Below are 9809 nucleotides of genomic sequence, written 5' to 3'. Positions count from 1 at the left end.
TCCAGATCCTTAGGGGAAGATGCCGCAGGGCCTGGTGATGGGCCAAGTGAACAGAGAGGCCTGAGGTTCCAGAGGCCAGAACAGAGAGGTGGGTGGGGAGCTGGGGTGGGCACTGGGAGCAGCCCTGGGAAGGGGCCAAGGGGAATTGTATATCTGGGCAGGCTTTCACGGCTCAGGGGGTGGTGCGCTCTTGCCTAAGCTTTGCTTGCTGATCCCCACATTCCCCTGGCCATGGCCTGCTCATGCAGAGAAAGGACTTTGTTGATTTTATCACATACTCCAAACTCTTTTAGGCACACAGGCCACCTGACCTTTTAGCGGGGGGTGCCTGGTTGGAATTGGACAATTACTCAGCTTCTCTGACCTCAGAAGGGAGAAGGGACAAAGGAATTGTGGGACACAGGATGTCACCTGGTGAGAACAGCTCTTCCCTGGCCCTGCTTACTTTTATCTGGGTGCCTGTCTGTGCCCATTGGACCCCGGAGCCCCTGCATGCAGACTCTCTGAGACCCTGTGCTGGTCTGTGGTATGTGTCTGGCTCTGGGTATAAGCACCTAGCAGCACATGGACAGCCAGCCCTGCCCATAGTGTGGCGTAAGCAGCTGCCTGTGCTTCGGGACTTCAACCACCTCCACCTCAGCCTGAGTTTGTCTGTTGTCTCAGGCAATGGTTCTACAATTTTCACATTCTTCAGAATCCTCTGTAAGGCTTCTTAAAACACAGATCGCTATGCCTCACACCCAGAGTTTCTGATTTAGTAGGTCTGAGGCAGGCCAGAGACTTTGCATCTCTAAAAGTTCCCAGGTGCTACTGATGCTGCTGATTCAGGGACCACACAAGGAGAGAGTTCCAGCTGGAGGCAGAAAATGGGGAGGGGGTACAGATGGGGCTGGCAGGGCCTGCCTCATGTCCCAGGCTGATCGGGCCTAGGCTGAGCGTCCTGCCTCATGCCAGGGTCTGGAGATGGATGCCTGACCCCCGTGGCCTTGGCCAACACCAGCATCACCTCTCTCTTTCCATACACCCTCCCCGAGCCCCTATTTGCGGCAGGCTTTAGGCTGAGCACTAGAAGGCCACAAGGATCCTTTCCTGTCCCCAAGTGGGCCTGAGCTGTGAGCTGCACAGGGCTAGATTGGGGGAATCCGAGTCTACCCCAACCCCTCCTCCAAGGACTCCTTGGAGGGAGAGGCTGCTGCTGTCCTCAGCCAGAACCCAGGATAGACAGACAGACAGACAGACAGGGCTTGGGAGGCGGCTTCAGTTTGGACTGTCCAGGGCCTGACCTGGATGGGTCAGCCCCAGCCATAAGTGGCCATCTGGGACCTCTGCAGGCCAGGCTAGGTCTGCAGCGGCTCCAAGCGTCTGCCTGGAACACACTGGAAACGCATCAATCACCCTACCCCTGTCTAGGGGATTGGGGGTGGGGGGGTCTTGGAGCCCAGTGTTGCCAGGCCACATGTGACCCAAGTTTATGGTCAGGGGTTCTTACACTGCTGCATAGAAAGGAGCTTGGGAACACTGGGAGGAGTCTGACCAGATACTGGTGAATCCAGAGGAAGATGTTCTGTCTCTAAGCTCATCGCCCCCCCCTGTGGCCAGGGGAGGCTTTGCAGGCCTGGCTAGGGACAAGCCACTGGTGATCCCTGGGGACTGGAGGGCTTGACTGAAGCTCTGAGAGACCATCAGGGCTGCTGACCCAGTACCTGGGAGCCCAGAAACCTGGTGTCCAGGGTAGTGGGAGAGATCATCCTCTGACTATGTTCTCCTGCCTGTCACTGTTCCATCCCTGTGCCTTTATAGGTTTATTCCCCAGGTTCCTGATTTGAAATATAGCCCTTCCTCCCCAGCAGTATGATTATTCCCATCTTTCAAAGCCCCATCTCAGTCTCCTGCCCTCTCTGACCACCCAGGCATATCTTGATTATTCTTCATAGATCTCAGAGGATAATGGCTCTCTGAAATTTACAAAGCACCTTCATGGTCATTATCCAGAGGCGGATTTAATGGCAGGCACACCGGATCAGGCGCATATCCTGCGCCCCGACTTCTGAAGGGCCCCACAAAACCCCAACTTTATACTTTTTTCTAATGACACCAAATTTTAAGGGGCCCAATATTTTCTTCTACGCCTGGGGCCTTAATCTGCCTCTGTCATTATCTCATCTTGAGCCTCACAGCTGAATTGTGAGGCAGGGATGATCACACCCATTTTACAGAGGAAAGCTGAGGCTCATAGAGGTGAAGTCACTCAGACCCAGTAAGTCTTCAACTCAAAGTTGCCCCTGGGAACCAGTGGTCTGGTGTAGACTTGTCATGAGGCCCTTAGCTCAGAGGAGCCACCATGGAAATCACATTCCAACTCTATGCTTCTCAGTGAAAACATGCCTAGAATGGTCTGGCTCAGTCTGTCTGGTACACACACCCTGCTTCCTATACATACACTAATTCTACAGATGCTCCCACTAATGTGATCCAGCTATCTACCATACTGTGGTGGATTAAATACTGTCACAAATTCTTTGCAACTCTCCCATTATGAGATGGAATCTATTTACATGCTCCTTTGACCTGGGCTGGCTTTGAACAGAGGAATATGACAGAAGTAATGCGATACAACTTCTGCAGTTCAGGCCTTGCAACCTTCATTGTCTTGAAAAACTGGCCTAAGAAGGAGGAAGGAAAGAAATCAGTCTATCCTACTGGAAGGTGAGAGACCTCATGGAGAAGAACTGAGGCCCCCAGCCAACAGTTAGACATGTGAATGAGACCACCTGGAACTTGCCATTCCAGCAGTTGCATGACTGAACCCAGGTAAGACCAGGAGAGGAATGGCCCGGCCAATGCACGGAATCCTGAGAAATAATAAATTATTGTTGCAAGCTGCTGAGTTTTCGTAGGGTTTTTTATGCTGTAACAGATAACTGATGTCTGCACTAAGAGGAAAAGCTTTTTCAGTTGCAAGTGACAAAAGCACAACTCAGATTGGTTTAAGCAGAAAAGGAATCTGATGATTTTCATAACTGAAGTCCTGGGGCAAAAAAATTGATCCAGGTTCAGACACCATTAGGACTATTCTCTCTCTATTTTTCAACTGCTTCCTCTGAGATTGCTTTATTCTCAAGGAGGCTGGAGCAGTCTGTATTTTCCCAAGATGGCTTCAATGATAGTTTTCATTGCATATGTTTTTGTACAATGTGACTGTACTATTCCACTATCAAGAGGTAGAATCTAGTAATCATTTTAGGTCTTGCTTCTTGATATATATTATCAGTCTAGCTTCTATAAACTCATAACAATTAAAAAAAAATAAAGAGGTAAAATCCAATTTTCCTCCCCTTGAATCTGAGCAAGCCCATGACTTGCTTGTAACCAAGAAAAAAGTAGACTTTTCTTTTTCTTTTTAGAGGAGAGGTGGACTTCTAAAGCTAAGTCAGACAAGGTCATGCAACTTCTAGTTGGCTCTCTTGGGACATTTGCCCTGGAGAAAGCCAGCTGGCATGTAAGAAGTCTAACAACCCTGAGACCACCACATTGGAGAACACTGGTGTCAGCATGCTGGTTAGTAGTCCCAGCTGGGTCGGTCCAGCCTTTCAACCCTCACCACCAAAGCGCTAAAACATGTGAGTGTAGCTGTCTTGGGCCCTCCAGACCAGACCGGCTCATCTACCTGATGAGTGCCATTGACTGGCCTCAATCAATGTCACAAAAATCAGAATTGCCCAGCCACGCCCTACCTGAAAGCCTGACCTACAGAATTCACGGGGTATAATAAAATCTAAACCACTAAAATTTGGGATAGTTTGTTACAGAGCAACAGTAACTGGAGCAGAGCTGTTTCCACATAGAATTTCCAGAAGCTCTAGGCTCCCTCCTAGCACATCTTACATTTCCAGTGACAAGAGAGTGTCTCTTCCTCATTTGTTCATGGGAAAGGCTCTCATGGCTCATTCCTGACCCAGTCCCTGTTACCTTGGGTGTGGAAAGCTCTGATTAGCCCAGTTCTAAAGCCAGGGATATACCACCACACTGGGATCACATGGACTGATTTTTCCCAAAGGAAAGTTGTGGTGCTGTCACCAGGAGTAGGAATAACGGATGCTGGGAAGTAAAAAATGACATGTACCCACTAAAAACACAACCACAAACACAAGCACCCCTTTCCTGATAGGAGTCAACCCAAAATGTCTAACAACTGAGCTTGATATCAGGAGTTGAGTCTTGTTATCCAGAGACCACTTTAATAGCTGTCAACCTCAAAGTTAACCTTCCCTTTGTTCTGTTACAACCCACCCGTGTCTGACTCTCCTCACCTTGTAACTGCATCAACATACCTCAGAAGAGCTGAGCAACACTGAGCAACTCTAGCTTATGAAATGGAAGAAAAAGAAAGAAATCTTTAGGACCATGCATGTGACACATATTGCACATAGTACAGCCTACAGGTCAGCACCGCCTTATAGGGGTAAACTTACTCCATGCAGGTTGTAGGTAGAAGCAGATTCCCTGAGAACGGGTTTGGGTCAGGCAGGTATCCCAAAGCATGTCTAGTCGAGCCCTCTCTCTTATGTCATATACCTACTGTGGTAATCACAGAATGCTCCTTGAGATTAAAAAAGGTCACTTCACTGTCCCTGTGGTATATTCACCACAATCACAACCATATGTTCATAGGCAGCACCTCCACTGTTCACCATACTTACCACAATGTGTTCACCACCCCCAGAGGCCCCAGGGTTTTTCCTACCACTGACTATGGGATTCTCTATATGTTACCATGATGTTCACCAAGCTTGCCATCATGTGCTCATAGTCACCACACTTTAGTTTGCTCACACCAGTGACATTTTAGTGTTTACTGCATGAACCAATGAGCTCATACTCTATATATGGACATCATAGTGTCCCCACGGTGCCCCCTTTTGAGCATACAGTTCTATGATTTTTGACAAATGTCAACAATCATGTAGCCACCTTACCATCAAGACATAAAATATTTCCATCACCTTGGAAGTTCCCTTTGTAGTCAACCCCTTCCTTCTGTTCATAGTTGTTGACAACCACTGATCTGTTTTCTTTCCTTGTAGTCTTGCCTTTCTGAGAATGCCATATATATGAACTCTTTTGATATGAGTCTTTTAATTCTGCCTTCTTTCACTTAATTTATTCACCCATGTTGTTGCCTGTGTCCATGGCTTATTCCTTTTTTGTTGTCAAGCAGTACTCCATTGGGTGGCTATACCATGGTTTATCTAGCCATTCACCATTGAAGAATATGTAGGTCTTCTCTAGTTTTTTAGCAATTACATTTCAGCTATAAATATTTGTGTACATATTTTTGTGTAAACACGTTTTGCATTTATTTTGGGTAAATACCTAGAAATGGAGTGGCTGGGTTGTACGTTTAAGGGGATGTTAATTTTATAAGAACCTGCCACACAGTTTCCAGACTGATTGTGCCATTTATAGTCCTACCAGCAGTGTATGGGAGTTCCAGTTGCTCAGCATTCTCATCAACATCTGACACTGTCAAAGGTCTATGTCTGATTCCTTGTTTGATTGTTTGTTCGTTTATTTTAGCCCTTCTAATGGATGTGTAGTGTGATCTCGGTGTGGCTTTAATTTGCATTTTTATAGTGACCAATGATGTTAGGCATCTTCATGTAGTATATGCCATGCAGATACCTTCTTTGGTGAAATGTCCACTTCAATATTTTGCCTACTTTGTAAGTGAGTTGTTTCCTTACTATTAAGCTTTGCATGTACTTTATATATTCTGGATACAAGTTCCTTATCAGATATGTGTTTTGAAAATATTTTTCCCCAGTCTGTAGCTTGTTCTTTATTTTCTTCACAGTGTCTTTTGATTGAAGGGCAGTTCCTTATTTAAATGAAGTTCAATTTTACAATTTTTTATTTTATGGGTTGTGGTTTTGGTGCTGGGGATCAAAAAAATCTTTGCCAAGTCCATGATCACAGAGATCTTCTCCTATGTTTTCTCTAGGATATTTTTAGTTTTAGGTTTTACCTTTAGGTCTACGGTTCATTTTTAATTAGTTTTCTGCAGGTAGTGCAAAATGTGTCAAGGTTCATTTTTTTGCACATGGATATCCAATTGTTCCAGGACTGTTTGTTAAAAAGATCGTCCTTGAACGTCGGCCTGGAGTGCAGAAGTCCCGGGTTCGATTCCTGGCCAGGGCACACAGGAGAGGCGCCCATCTGCTTCTCCACCCCTCCCCTCTCCTTCCTCTCTGTTTCTCTCTTCCCCTCCCGCCGCCAAGGCTCCATTGGAGCAAAAGATGGTCCGGGCGCTGGGGATGGCTCTTGGCCTCTGCCCCAGGCGCTAGAGTGGCTCTGATTGCAACAGAGCGTCGCCCCGGAGGGGCAGAGCATCGCCCCCTGGTGGGCAGAGCGTTGCCCCCAGGTGGGCGTGCCGGATGGATCCCGGTCGGGCGCATGCGGGAGTCTGTCTGACTGCCTCCCCGTTTCCAGCTTCAGAAAAATACAAAAAAAAAAAAAAAAAAGACTGTCCTTTTCCCACTGACCATCCTGGTTTGTTTTGTTTTGTTTTGTTTTTTAACACCGTGGCTGTTCGGCTGTTCAAGGCATTGGCATCAAACCCCTAGAGTTTTCTCAACACACAAAGGTCAATAGCACAGCAGGAATGAATGCCTCTCTTACCTGATCCCAAAACGGGACTGCTTTTGCCCAAATAAGATGCAGCCTTGCCAGTGAAATATCTCTTTTAGCCTTTCCTTGCAGCCCCCCTGCTCTCCTCAGGACTCGTTCTTGCGTCTGCTGAGAACTGCAGCAGGCGACCGCCCTGACTGTTGAGACAGCCCTGGGTCGAGAGCTGCCTCTCCAGTGTCTCACGTATCTCCCAAGGAGGCTCCTCCACACTCGACTAATCAGCCTCCATCAAAGAGCAGATGCCCCAGGAGGACATCAGCTGCCTTTAGCTTTGTGGTTGCTTTCACCTGTCAACGTTGCTGTGGGTTTTTATTTTATCCCAGTCCTAACTAGTGAATTGACAAGCACACTGTGTAAGGCGTATGAGACTTCCATCATGACCTGGCTCTTGGGAAAGCTTAGGAACTTGATTCAGGCTTGAACCCAGGTCAGGTTTCCTCATTTCCAGTCCTACGATCTTTCCATTTTTTTCCCCAGTGGCCTCTCATACAGGATGATGGAGAGAGTTGGTGGCTTTCTGAGATGCCAGGGAGATGAGGGGGCTCCTTAACCGGTTATGTACTTCAGGGAACAAAAATTATAACTCTTGGGAATTCTGAGAAAAACAACAACAACACAGGATTGTTGTAAAGATAACCAAGTCAGGAGCTGAGCTGGGCAACTCTTGGGCAGGTCTCTCTCTCACAGGCAGCCTGGTATTTCTCCTGTGGTATGCCTACTTCGCTCTGTGTGGTAGCTCTCCTTGCCTCTTGCTCCTGACAGGTCCATTGTCTGCATTTTCTTAGTTCAAATTCTGGCAGGAATCATCCTGATTGGCTCAGCTAGTTCCCACCCCTACCTCTATTGACTGGAGCCTTTCCCATGAAGCCCTTCACTATTCACCAGTCAGCCTGTGGATAGACTGGGTTTAGGTCAGGTGCTCAGTTGAGCCAATCGGTGGCCAATCCTGGCTAAACACCATGGTGATACTGCTTCCTCAAGTAGGGAGTAAGGGGCTGTGGGCATGCAGTTACAGCACAAAGGGGAACTGGGGTGTGGTGGTACCATGAGGGTTGACAACATAATATGAAGATTTATCCACATACCTGAAACATGCATGTACACATACCCTTAGCAGTCCAACCTACACCTATCTCCTCCCTCTGAGATGCCCAGCCTCACCACATCCCATTGGCTCCACCCTGAGTTGCAGAACTCTTCACTCTACCTAGAAATGCTGTGTCTTCCCTCCCTTGAGCTCCTGGAAGATGAGGATTATGTACCTTACTCAACATCACAAATTCATAGATCTCAAAGAGGGGAAGGGGCTGATCTAAGGCCATTCATGGAGGAAGGGGCTGTGCCAGGGTGGAGCCCAGGTCTCTGCTCCGCATGTAGGCTCCACTTTGCACTCCAGCAGGCTCCCTGGCATCTCCCTGGATCTATTTGTAGTGAGGCTCAGCCAGGTACCACCGTCTCCAGGAATTCTTCCTTGAACCCTTGGGCTGAGATGAAGCTAGGAGAGTGCAGTCTCACTCCTGGGTCTGGTAGGCTTCAGGCTCTGCCCTGAGACCCTAAGACATTCCCCCTTGAGGATGTAGATCCGGCCCTGACTCCCAGGCAGCTCTGAGTCAGTTCTGGGGTGAACTTCTTGCTCTGCTACAGGGATCCTCCAGGGAATGCTCAGAGCAGACCCATTGACAGCATGACCCCAGGTTCCCAAATGCTATACTTCCCACTGTGGACCACATGATTCATGAGGGCTGGAGTGGAGGGGGCAGTGGCGGGCAGGCAAGACCCAGCTGCTCCAGCTTAATGAGGAACAGCTTGAAGTATATGTGACGGCAATCCAGGGGACAGTGCCTGCAACTGTGGAGGGCTGTGAGCATTACTGTGTGTGCAGAGCGAGCAGCTGTGTGGAAACGTGCAAGCCTGACTGGGTGTGTTGTGACGTGTGTCTGCCCACACTCAGCTCTGATCCCCAAGTGCAATATAACTTGAGGCATTTCACTTTCCCGCTCTGGATGTCAGTTCTTCCACAGTGAAATAAGAGGATTAGACGGACTTTAGAACTCCTTCCTCTTCCCCTGCCACCACTGCGCTTTTTAACCTCCCTCTAGACCAGGGGTCCCCAAACTACGGCCCGCGGGCCGCACACGACCCACTGAGGCCATTTATCCGGCCCCTGCCGCAATTCCGGAAAGGGCACCTCTTTCATTGGTGGTCAGTGAGAGGAGCATAGTTCCCATTGAAATACTGGTCAGTTTGTTGATTTAAATTTACTTGTTCGTTATTTTAAATATTGTATTTGTTCCCGTTTTGTTTTTTTACTTTAAAATAAGATATGTGCAGTGTGCATAGGGATTTGTTCATAGTTTTTTTATAGTCCGGCCCTCCAGTGGTCTGAGGGACAGTGAACTGGCCCCCTGTGTAAAAAGTTTGGGGACCCCTGCTCTAGACCCTTCACCCTGTTTTCAGCAGAGCAGTTTCCCCAGGCTCTGAAACCCTGTCCCTGCAGATGCCCAGCCACCAGGGCCTTCTCTGCTACCCCAAATTCTCATTAAAACCTTTCTCACGTAGGAACAGCTCTCTCATTGAATTCTGGTATTTTCAGCACTACCTTGCACATGTGCCTGAGCTTCTAAGTAATTGTTTGTGACTACAAGTGTGCCTGTACCTTAGTGTGTTTGCGATGGGCAGTAGGAACAGAAGAGATGGCAGGGACCCCCATGGGGAGAATGAGTCCATTTGCTTGTGTCTCTGTGTCTCTTTTTCCAAACACACAGAGACACATTCCTAAGGGCACGTACCACACAGCCGCTTTGTACACATTTTCACAGGATCTATTTGTAGCGAGACTCAGCCAGGTACCACCTTCTCCAGGAATTCTCCCTTGTAGCCTTGGGCTGAGCTGACTGTCCCCTTTCTGACTTCCACAAACCTTGTGCCCAGTGCACCTTCCAAAGAGCATTTATCACATTCTATTGACATTGTCAGTTTTTCTGCCTGCCCTCTCTCTACAGTGAAACTCCTAGAGGACAGGGACCATACCATGGCTCACTCTATCTCAGCATCCCAACAACTGGGCCATTCAGAACCTGTGTGTGGACTGGGCTTGCCTAGCCTCATGTACTCTCAGAAAG

Source organism: Saccopteryx bilineata, chromosome 4, assembly GCF_036850765.1.
Source record: "Saccopteryx bilineata isolate mSacBil1 chromosome 4, mSacBil1_pri_phased_curated, whole genome shotgun sequence".
NCBI classification, from domain to species: Eukaryota; Metazoa; Chordata; class Mammalia; order Chiroptera; family Emballonuridae; genus Saccopteryx; species Saccopteryx bilineata.
This window is presented reverse-complemented; position numbering follows the sequence as displayed.